Genomic DNA, 14,385 nt, shown 5'->3' with positions numbered 1-14,385 from the left:
GGCCTTTGTGTTGAGTGGAAGCAGCATATGGCCTAAAACTAACGGAGATTAAGAATACAAGAAAAGGTCTCTAAACATCAGACTATGAATCAGTTTGTTTGTGTTTTCAGTTTGAGAACGTTCTGGAGCCGTTCAGACAAACATGGTAACTCTGGGTGGACTGCAGAGATCCACCGCTCAGGAGGAAGAATTTGACAGCAGGGTAACTGTTAGTGGTGCACTTCATAAACTTGACTGTTTGCAAAAAGTGAGAAATTAAAAATCCTGATTGAAGAATCTGATAAGACCCATTTAAATTTCACCACAAGCCACAGAAGCAGACATGTAGCAGAAGCCGCTTCGCTCAGATGACAGGAAAACTGGCTGTTCATGCAGAACGTTGTCCACACATCGCCCTAATATCCCCACAGTGAAACATGGTGGTGGCAGCAGCATCCTGAGGGGACAGGGAAGACTAACCCGGCTAACGTTTAGCAGTGACGTATGTGATGTACCAGAGATCCTCCTCCTGATCACCGATTGGTTAAAATTCAACCAGAAAAATGTAGCCCAATGTGAAGAATCCGAGATGGAGCAGTGAAGGGAGATGAGAATCAAAGGCGGTGGCCTGGTGAAGGGAAGATGGATGGAGGTAAATTCAGGGTGAAGCTGAAAAGCTGTTGGAGCCTGGTGGGGTGAAAGGTCACCGTCCAGAAGGAACACGACCATAAACATGCAGCCAGAGAGTCGATGGATGGTTTAGATGAAGCAGATTCAGGTGTCAGAACGGCCTACTCAAAGTCCAGACTTTAATCCCACTGAAAATGCAAAATTAGGTAAAAATGCTTCGCAAGCGGCTCCATAAATAAAAAAACTGGCAGATGGAAGAAAATTTCAGGTTTGTGTTTATTCTAATGTTTTACTGAGGAACAAAGCAAATAAAGGACAAAAGAAAATGAAGAACATGAACGTCTCGGTTTATCCGATAAACGGATTCTGTGTTCTGAGCAGCATTACAGAGTCTAATTCCTCAATACGCTTCACTTTTCAGGCTAAATCTGACACCTGCTTCGCTCAAATTGGCAGAAAGGAAAAAGGCCCAGGTGCTCTCTGCGTCTGTTTCACCTTCCTACCCAGCTCTCTGCATGCTTGTGGGTGTTCATGAGTAGGAAGCGTTTAAGTGTGCCCCAGCTAGCCCAGTGGTGCCTTGGACCGGTTTTGCCCACGAGCTAGCGACCTATTTTCACGGCGCTGAGGCAAAAACAGACTTACATACAAGCAGAAGCAGAGACGGGCTGCAGATCAGTTCCTGTGCTTTTATTCAGGCCGGAGGATTAATTACCCTGAACCCAAACCTGATCCCGTACTGTGAGCGAGACACTTCTGCATCACCCTGATCAATAATGCATTTTTCTGTCTCTCCATTTAATTTGCCCACAAGCCCCACATGCTGGCATTACCATCTCTCTTGAAAAGTGCAGGAGACACCTGATACCAGAAGTGAACCCTCCACTCACCTCCATCACTCCTCCTCCCTCCACCACCTAACAAATAGATCCTCAGTGTGCTGCGTGGAAAAATCTCCTCTGTCTTCTGATCTTATAACATAGAAAACTTTTGGATCCGTTTTGGATTCACTTCTTGTGTCTGTTTCATTGTGGGGAAAAATATTCAACATTTTTTGGGAGACTTGAGATGGAAGATAAAGTTCAGGACTTAAAATAGCTCCGGTGGTTGTTGCCTCAGCTTGTCCGGTTCTGGCTGCGTAGTGGTGGATTAGCGTTGCTGCTGTCAGTAAACCGCCGGACGCTCCAGGTAGGAAACGTAATCCAGTCTGATTTATTTACTGCTGTTTGTGTGGCTGGACTCTACTTTGAAAGAAGAGCTGTTTGACGGCGTCCTGGTAAACTGTGTGGTTTTGGTGAATGCCTAATGGAGTAGTCACTCTCTCATGTTGACCAACAGTCTCCAGACTCTGTGACCTCCAGGCCACAGGTCCACTTTCCTCTGACTTTGGGTTTTACTCGTAACAGAATCGGATGGTTTGGTCTCACTGGAGAATCTGTCAGCGGCTCAAAACTCAAAACTTTATTTAGTTGATGGTTGTTGATATTTGTGCAACTTTTAAAGCTTAGATCGGGTTGTTTTTGGAAGACTGGGATGTGTTTGTACTTAAATGTGTAACGAATGTGGATCCATGTTAAGAGTTTAATGCTTGTATGATTCATAAAGACAGAAAAATTACAGAAACCTCCTAAATCTATCATTATGTGGACGGATGGAAGTTCAGAAACCTTCGACCTTTATAAATTTAACATGCTTCAACCACAGACCTTAATATTTTTTCTTCCATGTTATATTTGAAACAAGACAGTGGTGCCAAAAATGTGAAATGAACAGAAGGTGAAAAAAATATACATGTAATATGTTTTTTTTGTTTTTAGATTTTGTGTTTAATTTTTTACAAATATTTCTTTATCAATATCTAGAGGCTGAAGTTGTGCTAATTTTTATACAACTTGTTTCTTGACTTGCCAGAGACACACAGCTAGATTTATTTCTGGGCTTTGACTAGGCCATCCTAACTCATAAGCATTCTGTTGCCTTTCTGGTTGGATATTCAGGCTGCTGTCCTGCTGGAGGGAGAAGCTCCAGTCTCAGGTCTCCTATCAGGTTTTCTGAAGGCATTCTGTTGGTCAGAGTAAACATGGCAGCCGACTAAACCACCCAAATGTTTTTGCTTTTACTGGACACAATGCAACTCTGACCTCTTTATGATTGTAATGAATTAGTTGGATTCTCTGAAGTGGGATCTACTAAAACTGCAAAAGAAAATCTGCATCTAACAAGCCTCTCTAGAGTAGAAGAAGTCATTTTAACGATTGCTTTGGTTTAATTTTCCTGTTAAATGCTGAGAGTTGCTCCGGTTCTTTATTCCATGCAGTCAGAGTAATAAATCCCTGTAAATGTGGCGTTGGGATGCGTTCTGTGGGACTCTCCTCCTATCGACAGTCGTCAGGCTAAGTGATGCAGCGGGCCACTCGGCAGCATGCATGTAGAATCTCGTGGGGAAGGAGTGAAGAATAGCTGTCTCTGACATTCATTGTTAGGATCTATCTATAAATAATAAATGAGTGTGTTGTGCTGCCTGTGAACAGTCCTGTAATTGGTTCGCTCACATCGCTGACAAATGACAACGCATCCATGAGCAAAGAACTGTCCACTGGGGAATCGATACGTCCAGAGCAGCAACAAACCGCCTGCATGGAGCCTGAACTCTCCCAGAACCAGGCCAGCGCACAGAACCAGGTTCTGGATGGAACCACTTAAACAGCACCTGACTGACAGCATGAAGGAGGCTGAGAGATTTTAAAGTCTTCCCTCCATTCACATCGTAGCTGGGATACAGAATCAAACGGATGACGTTTCTCCAGAATTTTTCAAAATAAAACTGTCAAAATCATCTGTTGAAAAACAATTTTTAAAATGTATTTAATCAGGTTCTTTTAGTTTTATATTGACAGTTCTGTCATGATCTGAAATGTTTACCTGTAGCGAAATAATAAAAACTGAATCAAACTGTAAGGGCGTGAATACTTTCTTTAATCAGTAAAAGTCCAGCCTGATAAAATGTTTTTTAATGTTTATGGAGTTGATTATAGCTGCCTGATTTCAGGCGCCGCTGTGAACAAATAAACTCCTTCAACTACCATCCTGCTTTCCGGATGCTTTATCTCACTTAAGGACAATAGAATATGATTTTAATTTCAGATTGCTTTTCATTTTTATAAGATAGGAGCTTAAAATGAATTGCTCATTAAATGATCATTAACTCAGCAACACAGTTTGCTTCCAAATAATATCACTGCAGCATCAACTTCTGTCTGTAGTTAAACATAATCAATCTTTAGTAAATCCTTGTACTTTTTAAAATCATGCTTATTAGAAGCAAATGTTATGTTTTTCAGTATTTGTAGAGTAATATATATATACATATATAAACTCTGAGTGTGTTTGCAGTTTCCAGTAGGTGAAGTGTGGAGATTGTAACTCCATGAGTGAGCAGCTGACGGGGAGCAGAGCGCCTCCTACTGGCAGCGTTTCCTCCTGCATTCCCCTCCACCTAGCGACCGCACCGATCGCAGCAACCAGAGCACAGAAATATCTGCAGAACATTTTTATTTACAGTCAGCTTATTAAAAAGGTTTCAGGAATCAGCTGCTTATTAAACATTCAGCATCAAACTTAGCATAAACATACACATTTATTGAAAATCTCATTAAGTTTCATAAACCTCAAGCTCTGGAACAAACCTCACAATAATAGTTTTTTTTAAGGCTGCTTCTCATTCTGAGGTTCTGTGTGAATGAAGCTGTTTCTCCTCACATAACTTTTCTCAGTTAACTCACCTAAATTAAATCAAATCTGAAAAACGTTGCTAAAGAACCGCTGAGAATAATTCAAAATGTCAACACTGTTTGTAAAATTGTTGCATCCAATGAAAAGTAGGAAAACGCAGCAGGTTGTCCACTCAGGGTTTTACCCTGAGAAAAACGGATCAATGAAATCAAACGGCAACAAATCAGAACACATTTAAAATGGATTCTTATAAATAATTGGTTAGAATGAATCTCTTAGCTGGCAAATGACAATTTCTGGTTATCAAGCTGTTTAATTTACATTAACAGATGGATGCAAAATTAAAACTAACTGAACTAGAAATGCATTGATGTCCCAACATGGTTGATCGAATGGAAAAGCTAAACTTCACTTTCAGAATACGCCGACTAATTTTGACCTGCAGGGCAAAAAATCAAATTTTTGTATTTTATAGGTTAAATAAAAGCTAAAACTTCCATCTTCACATTTTATTTTCCATTTATTCTGGATCGAATCGCGGCAGCCGCTTCGTCCGAGTCCACAAAGCTCAGGTTCCTTCTCCAAAATAAATATCGCATGACTGCAGAGGCTGGTCTCTACTTCTGACTCCACTCGTCAGTCTGAAGTGGATCAGTGTGTGCGTTGTCTCGGTGTGTGTGTGCGTTGTCTGGGTGTGTGTACGTTGTCTCGGTGTGTGTGCGTTGTCTAGGTGTGTGTGTGCGTTGTCTCGGTGTGTGTGTACGTTGTCTCGGTGTGTGTGTGCGTTGTCTCGGTGTGTGTGTGCGTTGTCTGGGTGTGTGTGCGTTGTCTGGGTGTGTGTGCGTTGTCTCGGTGTGTGTGCGTTGTCTCGGTGTGTGTGTGCGTTGTCTCGGTGTGTGTGTGCGTTGTCTCGGTGTGTGTGTGCGTTGTCTGGGTGTGTGTACGTTGTCTCGGTGTGTGTGCGTTGTCTAGGTGTGTGTGTGCGTTGTCTCGGTGTGTGTGTGCGTTGTCTGGGTGTGTGTACGTTGTCTCGGTGTGTGTGCGTTGTCTAGGTGTGTGTGTGCGTTGTCTCGGTGTGTGTGTGCGTTGTCTGGGTGTGTGTGCGTTGTCTGGGTGTGTGTGCGTTGTCTGGGTGTGTGTGCGTTGTCTGGGTGTGTGTGTGCGTTGTCTCGGTGTGTGTGTGCGTTGTCTCGGTGTGTGTGCGTTGTCTGGGTGTGTGTGCGTTGTCTGGGTGTGTGTGTGTTGTCTCGGTTTGTGTGCGTTGTCTCGGTGTGTGTGCGTTGTCTCGGTGTGTGTGTGCGTTGTCTCGGTGTGTGTGTGCGTTGTCTCGGTGTGTGTGCGTTGTCTCGGTGTGTGTGCGTTGTCTGGGTGTGTGTGCGTTGTCTGGGTGTGTGTGCGTTGTCTGGGTGTGTGTGCGTTGTCTCGGTGTGTGTGCGTTGTCTGGGTGTGTGTGCGTTGTCTGGGTGTGTGTGCGTTGTCTGGGTGTGTGTCCGTTGCCTGGGTGTGTGTGCGTTGTCTCGGTTTGTGTGCGTTGTCTCGGTTTGTGTGCGTTGTCTCGTTGTGTGTGTGCGTTGTCTCGGTGTGTGTGCGTTGTCTGGGTGTGTGTCCGTTGTCTGGGTGTGTGTGCGTTGTCTCGGTTTGTGTGCGTTGTCTCGTTGTGTGTGTGCGTTGTCTGGGTGTGTGTGCGTTGTCTGGGTGTGTGTGCGTTGTCTGGGTGTGTGTGCGTTGTCTCGGTGTGTGTCCGTTGTCTGGGTGTGTGTGCGTTGTCTGGGTGTGTGTGCGTTGTCTGGGTGTGTGTGCGTTGTCTCGGTTTGTGTCCGTTGTCTGGGTGTGTGTCCGTTGTCTGGGTTTGTGTCCGTTGTCTGGGTGTGTGTGCGTTGTCTCGGTGTGTGTGCGTTGTCTGGCTGTGTGTGCGTTGTCTGGGTGTGTGTGCGTTGTCTCGGTGTGTGTGCGTTGTCTGGGTGTGTGTGCGTTGTCTGGGTGTGTGTGCGTTGTCTGGGTGTGTGTCCGTTGTCTGGGTGTGTGTGCGTTGTCTCGGTTTGTGTGCGTTGTCTCGGTGTGTGTGTGCGTTGCCTGGGTGTGTGTGCGTTGTCTGGGTGTGTGTGCGTTGTCTCGGTGTGTGTGTGCGTTGTCTCGGTGTGTGTCCGTTGTCTGGGTGTGTGTGCGTTGTCTCGGTTTGTGTGCGTTGTCTCGGTGTGTGTGTGTGATGGGAGTCTTCACACTCCGGTTCTGACCGAGTTCCTTCTTTTTTCCAATTAATAACTGTTGCAACATATTGTCAACTGCATGTTAATTGGAATTATATTATTATAATTATTAACTTTAATTTCTTCTTGAGTTTTGGAAGCAAAAATGAACAAAAGCTTTGAAGGTGTTTTAAATAGAAACATGTATCTATAAATGATACTACAGAATACCTGCAGTAACCTTTTCTTTTCAGATGTTTTCAGTTTTAACTAAATTCTTACTTGTATTCACAAAACGTGTCTCTTTGTCTGCTTAACATTCACCTTCACTGTTTAACTCTTGTTTTGCATAATATTAAATTTTTTAAGAGTAACTGCTTGAGAAAGTCTTGCACACAGAACCATAGAAATGTTTTTGTTGTAATCATTTGCGTCTGGCCTCCATAACAAGCCTGCCGACTCAACAAACGGCACGTTTGTGGGTGGAAATGTGTTAAAACGACAAAGTGAAGGGAGTCTGTTTGTGCTGCGGTGTGTGCAGCACACATAAAACAAATGAAGCATTTCTATTGATTGTCACTTCCTTGGTTTCCAGTGTTTGGAATGAGGAGTGGGGGGTCTCCCTCTGTCAGCTGACACGGCTCATTGTTCGCCACAGACTAATAAAGATCTTTACGGAGGCCGTTCTGCTGCAGACAGACTGACTGACGGCGAGCCGCAAACATGGAGGTCGTTTTATGTTTGAACAATAACAGACGGAGGAGCTGAATTCCTTCAGTAAGCAAAAATCTGCATGTTAAATTATTATAAATATATTGATACAATAACAGGCCTGCCACAAATATTTATTTGCTAGTTGATTCTGATGCAATATAATTAATTGACTCCTGTCTATGAAAGTTGGACATTTTGATTAAAATAGATTTATAAACTGTAACGCTGGTAAAAATTGTTGAGCTTCCAGTTGATATTTCTGGCAGATTGAGATGAATTTAAACCTGAACCGTCGTGTGATGAAAAGACGGTTCTGCCTAAACAGACTCTGTGATGATTTTAGGCAAAATATTGCAGAACTAAACAAATTTACACAAAATTGTCAAAATTTACACAGGAAACTATAAGCTACGTTCACACAGCAGGAAAATGTGATATCAGCTTCTTCACCACCGACTGAACGGCCCAATTCTGATCTGTTCAGCCAAACATCAGATCTGAGCCACTTCCATATGTGCTCATATTTTGGAAATGTGTCTGATTGTTTTTAAAGTGTCTGCAGTCTGAACGCTCATATTGTAATTTATCTGATATGACCAAACTGCACAGCCGGTCAGCGTGTCCTCAATGTGAGACGTGTCTCATAATTCTGCACCAGAAGAAGCCAGACGCAGTAAATTTGGACATAAACAGTGAATGAAAATTATAACCATAAAATTATGAAAGAAGTCTGTATCAGTGAAGCTCATCGCTTCACATTCAGACTCCTGGCTTTTCATCCAGACACCAGAAGCCATTGCTGTTGGCTGTTTTCTTTTTATTAGCTTACCTTGTGCTGTTGTGACCTTGTGGTTTTGCTGTTTCAGTTCTAAATAAACGTTAAAATCGATCCATAAACGACTCCATAAACAATGCGCTGCTGTGTGACGTCAACGTTCTTTTTCTGCACAGAAACTGTTCATTACGTCTGATTGCTACATAACTTATTCACACACTTTTATCAACCAAAAAGTTTATTTCCATGTTAAGTTACACTTTGTAGCAAAGATGTTTTGTAATCTTTCAGACTTTGCGCTGCTGTGGAAAGTCGGCTGAGCTTTAGCTGTGGTGAAACAAACTGAGGTCAGCAGATGAGAGCAACAATTACCAGCAGCTTTCATATTTCCTCCATCATCAGAGAAGGAAAGCATCAGGTGAGGGAGCGGGGCCCCAGCCAGGGGGCCCCATGTTTAATGCTGTGTGTGTCAGAAGGACACACTACTCCAGCAGCTCTATTATTGACAGATTTTCAGCCTAATGGCCAGTAATGAGAATGCTCAGCCTCATTTTGACCCACTGCACAGCCGCTGGAAACCAAACCTGCAGATAAAACCTTGACCTTTGTGCCCCGGCGCTCTGAAGATAATTAGCCAATTCCTTCCTCTTAATCATGAACGCCTCAGAGCACCAACAGAGGAAACCAGAGTCTGTTTTCCTGGCTTCTGCCGTTTTAAAGTGATAATCTGTCTTTGTTGTTACATGTAGCCGGAATACGGTTTCACATTTTTATTTGGTTTTATTTTGCATGGAAACATTAAATAATTCCAAATATTGGAGTTTCTGCAGATGATTATCGACCGTTTAACAAAACATGAGACATTGAGGAAATCATTTTCAGTACCAGCCTTTGGTTTTCCAGGGTTAAGAGCTTTTATGCAGCTTCCATTTACAGAAAATAAAAGCCAGGATTATTAATCTGTTCTGTTTGACAAATGGCTCAATAATGAGAGAAATAATATGTTGAATTTATTTATTAATGTCTTTGAAATCAGACATTTCCATCCATTTCCTCAGCATTTGGTGGCGTTGCCTTTGAACTCTCTGTTGGGTCAGACCTTCTCGCTCCAGTTTTCTGGAGTTCTGGTCCAGTCCTGCTGACAGAACCGGTCAGCAGGACTGGACTTGTTTTACCATCTGTGTTATGAAGTTTACCAGTTCCTCCTGCAGCAAAGCAGCCCCACATGTTTAAACTTTGTGTCTGAAATTCATGTTGTACTTGTATATGAACACATCCATAATAAACGTGCACATCTATATTTAGCACTATCATTAACTGGTTTAGCTGGAATGGATGTTAGAAACAGCAAACTTATGAAATCTAAGACTCAGTTTGGCTTCAGGCTGAAAACTCTTGTGAACGTAATTCACCTGAGAATCAAACAGCCTTTCTGTTTGCCGGCCAGGCCTCTTCTTACACCAATTCACCCATAGATATAGAATAAGAAGGAGCTGCAGCAGATCACCAGGCAAATACACTGAGAGATAAACAGAGATTTTTTTACCCACTACATACAATTTCAGAGCACTTAAGTGATTCTCAATCCCAGCATGCCTCTGCCTGCCACCGCCATGACAGATGCTCTAAAATTGAATATAGATTTCAGTGAGCAAGGCAGGCGTGCCTGATGAATCTCAATTTTCTGCTGTCCATATTTCATAGTCCCCACTATGGATAGCTGAAGGGGAGGCAGCGCCTGCCAAACCTGTCAGTTTGGTGTCCAGTGATCATGGAAGCCGTATTTGTCCCCATGACGTCATCACCTGATCCATTTGGTGATTAACACACACTGTCCAACAGTTAGAGATAAACAGAGGGACTCGTCCAGCGGTCAGTTAAATCAAAAGAACACATGATACCAATTCCTGTGAAGCAAGAAACTATAATGGTGCTGTATAGTGCCTGGAGGGTGAAATGCAGAGAGCAGTGAAAGTAACTTGGCTCTTATATACCTGCAGACTATTTATGGCTGTGAAACAGTCATAAAATGAAACTGGAGGCTATTGTTTGAATGTGCAGCTTTTCTGGAGACTTTCTGGAAGCTGTCGCTAATTTAAACCTCAGAACTGAACACAGACACGACTTGGATGAACCTAGAAATCTAGTTTGCAAAATTAAAAAATTCAGGAATTGACTTTTATAATTATCTCCCTGAACATTTCTGTTTCATTCAGTATGAAAATTGACCTTCTGAGATCCACATTTAGAGGCCTTTAGCACCAGCCAGCGCCTTTGAGGGCTCGCAGAAAGCCGACCCACCAGGATAGAACTAATAACAGCAATCAGTCACTTGGAGCTGCTGCAGCGACGTACAACCCTGGAAGTGAACTGGTATGGAAATAAAACACACCAAGGGACCCAACATGCTACTATGAGAAAGCAATACATTGGGGCTAAAATTAATAGCCTTTTATTAAAATTGTTTACCAAATATTTCCTCAGCCCCTCCATCTACAGTAAATCTCAATCTTAGCCTGCCACCTTCTTAATTAGGAGATAAAACAGGAATAGAAGCAAATAACAGAAAACCTGTTTAAAACGGTTTGTTAGCAGAAAACATCTGCAGTTTGCAGAGAAACGTCGTGTAGCTAAGAACTGCAAACTGTTCTTCATTTCACTCTGACAACCTCTGGAAGACGTTTGGTAACTTTTAAAAAGCCAAAACTGTGAAATCAAATGAAAAAACAAACTGCAGCTTTAATAAATATTGTTGAATTATTTCATAACCACCTTAATTTTTCTAAATGAGCTTAATTTCCATATAAATTATTTTTGTGCTTCTGTAATTTAACAAACAGTAATTAAACCTTAAACGTATCCGTAGTAATTAATCAGGAATAACAGAAACACCCGACAACCTCAGTTCTCAAACTGAATTATGGTCGGTCAACACTCCAGAAAAACTCACTCAGACAATAAATTTCTTTATATAGATTTGTAATGAGTTGATGCATAAGTAGCATAAAATGCAGTTTCTGTCATCCCCCCTTCAGGGTATTAATTTCATAATAACTTTAGAGTTTTAATTATGCATTCAGACCTTTCTCTCACCAGGGTAGAAAAATAATGCAGGAAATACAATCAATAAATGTTAAAAACAAGAAATTGGTGAAAAGGTTTTAATTAAATTTTAACACAGATTTAAAAAAAAAAAACACATTTAGGCTCAGATACTGTATATAGATCCATTCCACTGGTACTTGGTTTAATGTCATTTAGAGAGAACCAGGGAAAACACAGAAAACAACAAAAAACAAAGTAAATGAGGTTTAGATGTCATAAACTTAGGCCAATAAAAACAAGCCTCCGGCCACTAGGTGGCAGCAGTGTGCAAATACTCAACAATCCCGTCTGGTTATCCCAGTAGAAGAAGTGGCCTATTCAGGCACACCGGTGTGCAGAGCTGATGGAGGAGAGCAGCAGAAAAAGGACGTCTAGATTTCTAAATAAATGTAGTCAATATTAAGTCATGTGTTGCAAAATGGTTCCACCCTGAAAAAACAACATCCAAGAAAACAATAAAATTTCTTTCATGCCACTGATGAGCACTGTAAATACAGTAGGATCATACTGAACTGTGGTTTCTATTGAACCAAAAACACGTTATGACAAGAAACCTCCGCTTACAGCTGATGGTGAAAATGAATCTGATCTTCTGCTGTGAATTACCTGAAATATCCATGTAAGATCAGCACAAAGAGAAGAAAGAAGCTTCATATATTTGTTCTGAGTCTAATCATCATCCTTAGCATAAACATGACACTCTTTGCTTTCTGCTGCCAGGCTGGAGCTGTCTCTGCTCATCACACTATTTTCTTTTCTTTTAGAGATGAAAGAGATGGAAATAAGAAAAAAAAACCATTTGGAGTGAATTTCATGATGCCAGAACGGATTGCAGGAGACAATAAAACTTTCTTGTGTAATTAGATCAGACGTGCTACATGTGTCTGAGTGTTGCTGCATCTCATTAAGGTTCAGGCCAGTGAGTCGGCTAACAGGAACGGATCGGGAGCGAGTGGTGCAGCTTACAATGTGACCGCTTTGCTCATTTCTTCCTCTCTGGAGTCACGCTGCGGCCCCCTGAGTCAGGACCAGTCAAAATGGTTCCACTTGATGCAGAGGCCCCTGGAGGGGCCCACTGTCAGGATCAGTGGCTGGAAACCCAAAATCTGAGAGGGGAACACATCCACACAGAGGATCCGTCCGCTCCGACGGTGGGAAACGTCTCTGGATTTACAGGAAACATCAAACCTTCAGAATGATCAACATGTGAGGCTATTTTAGTATTTTATTATATCTTTATTGAATATTTGCTGCAGATGGTGAAGAGCGGCTCCAAAGCTGAGACCTGAATGTTTATTCACCTCAGTTTTTTATCTATGCACACATTAATAATTCATAAAACGTGCAGAGCAGACCTGATCCTATTTGTTACATGCCTTAAGTAACTTCACCTCCAGGTTTGTAGCACCTTGAATTTGTGCTTGTGTCGACACGTTGCTACAACTGGTGCAGCTGCAGGTGGTGGATTCATTAAAACCCAGAGGACTGCAGTCTGCAAAACCTCCCAAAAATCCTGAAACTACCCATCAAACAGAGACGTGAAGAGATTTTTTTTATTTCTTTTTCCCCAGAGGGCGGCTGCTTCACAGAATATCCAGCTGGAAGATGAAGTTCTTCGGTCTGTTTCTTGTTTAAGCACAAATATACCATCGCAGGCTGGATGTTAAGAAGTTCAGCTGGAATCAGAGATGAACAGCAACACAACTTTTTCAACTCTGACATTATAAGAGAATAAATGTTTTCTTTCTAGTTTTATTTGCAAAACACAAGAATGAGAGATCAAATATTTTTGGAGAATTTTTAAAGCTTTTTTTTAATTCATAAGTTTACATACATTAACTTAATATTTGGCAGAATTGCCTTTAAACTGTGCAACACACTAACTTTGATTTTTGTTGAAATTTCTCACCAAACCAGTTGTTTAGTTTCCAACGTGTCGCTGCAGTAAGCAATGGGTTTGATGTGTTGCCTTAAAATGAATCTACAGATGTTCCCACAAAATAATGGCTTCATCATCCAGGAATTACTGAAAGGCTTTTTGAGCTTCAGTTGTTTAATAAAGTAACCAAAAAATCTCATTATTCACTATTCAGACATACATGTTCTCTGTAGAGGTTGTCATGATGTAGTGTTTGGGTTTTAGATATAATCATTAATTCTCTGGAGGGTCAACACACACCCAGCACACACTGGGACCAGCACACACACCCAGCACACACTGGGACCAGCACACACACCCAGCACACACTGGGACCAGCACACACACCCAGCACACACTGGGACCAGCACACACACCCAGCACACACTGGGACCAGCACACACACCCAGCACACACTGGGACCAGCACACACTGGGACCAGGACACACTCCCAGCTCTCCCACAGCTCTGTCTGTATATAATGAAGTATTACGGCCATTTTAGGTAAAAGTGACCGAACACCAAAGTCTAGTGAATTTCAGCCAAAAAAACCTCAGAAACATTTTCATTAATTTCACTTTTATGACTTTGTAAAAATTCATACATTTACAAATTTGTGATTTTTTTTTCACATCAGAAAACAATTTTATTTTTTGTAAATAAAATAAGAGTTATTCTAGAAATTTCAGTGTTTGGCGATTTGCCGATGTTTAAGTCGAACACGTCTTTTCTTTAGAAAGCAGAAAGTGAGTGGCCGTCTGCTTTTGGGCCTCTGGGGTCTCCAGCATGTCTCCCTCCAACCGGCTGGTTGAGCTGCTTGTTTTCTGCAGGATGAAAATCTTTATGGGCTCAGAGTTTATCTTGACTGTCGTCTATTTATTAGTCATGCATCTGCTGTCTAAACATCTCACTCTGAGGTCACTCTTATTGGCAGACAGGTTTTCTGTTTTCTCATCATGGAAGTCATGAAAGGTAAAAATAAATTCCTTAGAAAAGATGCAAATCTTGGACTATAAAGTGGAAATTTTAAAAGCACAATCACATTTATCCTTAACTGATTAACCTGACATGAATGTCTATCAGGAAGTATTCATACGTATTAAACTTTATCACATTACAACCACATATTTCTATGTATCTCACATGATGGTAAACAAGAGGAAAAACACACAAATGCTCTTTAATAATCTATATCCAGGCAATATTTCCCCAGTTTTTCCCAACTATATATATTTAGTATTTTTATGTAAGTTTGTATGAATGTCTGTATTTTGTGCAGTTTGTTTTTATGGATGAAAATGAGTATTTTGCTAGATCTGGTGTATTTATGGCAACATTGCATGTTCACT

The 14,385-nt window shown here is 41.6% G+C and overlaps 1 protein-coding gene across 6 annotated transcripts in view; it reads left to right on the top strand.

Annotated features, from left to right (window-relative positions):
- lingo2 (leucine rich repeat and Ig domain containing 2) overlaps nucleotides 1–14,385 on the top strand; it is a 193,221-nt gene that overhangs the window by 94,151 nt on the left and 84,685 nt on the right. The window contains exon 1 of one of the 6 annotated variants that reach the window (XM_028009487.1): nucleotides 1,562–1,794. The exons of the other annotated variants lie outside the window; for them this stretch is intronic. The gene's annotated coding sequence lies outside the window, so the exon portion shown is untranslated. Of the gene's footprint in view, nucleotides 1–1,561; nucleotides 1,795–14,385 lie in introns of those variants that run through there. 6 annotated transcript variants of the gene reach the window in all.

Source organism: Xiphophorus couchianus, chromosome 23, assembly GCF_001444195.1.
Source record: "Xiphophorus couchianus chromosome 23, X_couchianus-1.0, whole genome shotgun sequence".
Taxonomy (NCBI): domain Eukaryota; kingdom Metazoa; phylum Chordata; class Actinopteri; order Cyprinodontiformes; family Poeciliidae; genus Xiphophorus; species Xiphophorus couchianus.
This window is presented reverse-complemented; position numbering and strand designations above follow the sequence as displayed.